Here is a 1,166-nt window from a genome sequence, read left to right as displayed (position 1 = left end):
GACTCCCTCCCAAATAAAATTGTAGCAAAAGCTTTTGTATTTTTACATTTAGCAGTTTCCAAATTTCGCAACTAACTGTCGGTTACGAAAGTAGCATGAAAACTAAAATGTCGAAATAGCCAAGGAATATTACAAAAGCTATGTTTGTCAGAGGAAATTTTCCAGTATTGCTTGCGTGAGGGTTCGCCTGCTTGACTGGGGCTGTCTCCTGACTGGCCGCAGACAACATTCCAGCTAGGACCACGCACTAGTACTACGTGAAATCCTCACAACGATTAGTGAAAATTTCAGTGTTCTGTAAATTATGACACCGCCAAAAATGTGTGAATTCGTTGCTATCATAGTTCTTAAATAAACTGTATAACACAATTTTCAAATTTTCGGACGAATGGTTTCCAAATGCTGTTATTTCTCAGAACTGCAGTTGATTGGAAGTTATGCTAAAGTGTACTATACTATGATGTAAACATATTACGTATTGAATTCCGCGCTTTTGCATATCAAATAAAAGTTATTCATTTCCCGCGTGTACCTGTGTAAAGATACTGGTTCAGAAGAATCACTTTTTTTCTGTTTGATCTCGATAAAGGTCTCATCCAGAAGCAATTAATCAGTTTCTTTAGCTTGTACATGGTGCACCACTGCGTTTTATTATATGCAAAGCTGCAACACTGAAAATAGGTGGCGTATCTCAATTTCTTTACTCGAAGCAGGAAGCTAGATAGGAATTAAATAATTAGTATTTCTCTAGTTGCCTTGAATTAATAAAAAGTAGGTGATAAGGATTAGCTATTTCCTCTACAGCATAAATTCGTTGAAATCGTAGCTAATAAAAACATAACGAAGTTACATCTCTGAAATAAACTTTTTCAGGTTTTCAAGGGAGCTGTAAATGAAGTAACGCTTTTAATTTCTGTCACAATTTGTGCATTTGAATATTCGTTCTGCTATGCTGTTATGCGACTGTTTGATGTTATCCAATACAAGAGTGTTCTGTTAAAGATAAAATCAATTGTATATACTGAAAATTTTCGTGGCTGGCGCTCTACGTTGTTACGACGACAGAATTTCGAGCGACCAATAGGAGTTACTTCCCGCCAATTTTGTTTCCTACGTTCTCCACGGGAGTTGGCGCGGCGCCACTTTCGCTGCGAGACAATTATTAT

Source organism: Schistocerca serialis, chromosome 9 (assembly GCF_023864345.2).
Source record: "Schistocerca serialis cubense isolate TAMUIC-IGC-003099 chromosome 9, iqSchSeri2.2, whole genome shotgun sequence".
NCBI lineage: Eukaryota > Metazoa > Arthropoda > Insecta > Orthoptera > Acrididae > Schistocerca > Schistocerca serialis.
The sequence above is the reverse complement of the archived record's forward strand: the minus strand, read 5'-3'. Positions refer to the sequence as shown.